Genomic DNA, 309 nt, shown 5'->3' with positions numbered 1-309 from the left:
TTTGGAGGTTCCGGTAGAGTGCTGCTGAAGCCAGACAGTCGGATGGGGTGATGGTTAGACTTCTCTTTCCTATGGCTGGGGGGTTGGGCCTTCGACGAGGGGCAGAACATCTCTGCTCCTCACCTGGGCAAGGTGAGTGTTTTCACAGGACATTTCTAAAGTACCATCCAACTCAAACCATCAGTAACCTTTCAGCCTTTTGGGGAGAGGGAGAGGGCTTGGGAGCAGATTGGCACACATCTGAACCATAACAAACAAGGATTTTTCCCTAAAGGCATCAAGCACTGGACTGAGTAGTTTGTGGGTACA

This window comes from Echinops telfairi, unplaced genomic scaffold (genome assembly GCF_000313985.2).
Source record: "Echinops telfairi isolate 266 unplaced genomic scaffold, ASM31398v2 ScPeMD7_7469;HRSCAF=8507_0, whole genome shotgun sequence".
In the NCBI taxonomy this organism is placed as follows: domain Eukaryota; kingdom Metazoa; phylum Chordata; class Mammalia; order Afrosoricida; family Tenrecidae; genus Echinops; species Echinops telfairi.
Note: the sequence above shows the minus strand (reverse complement) of the source record.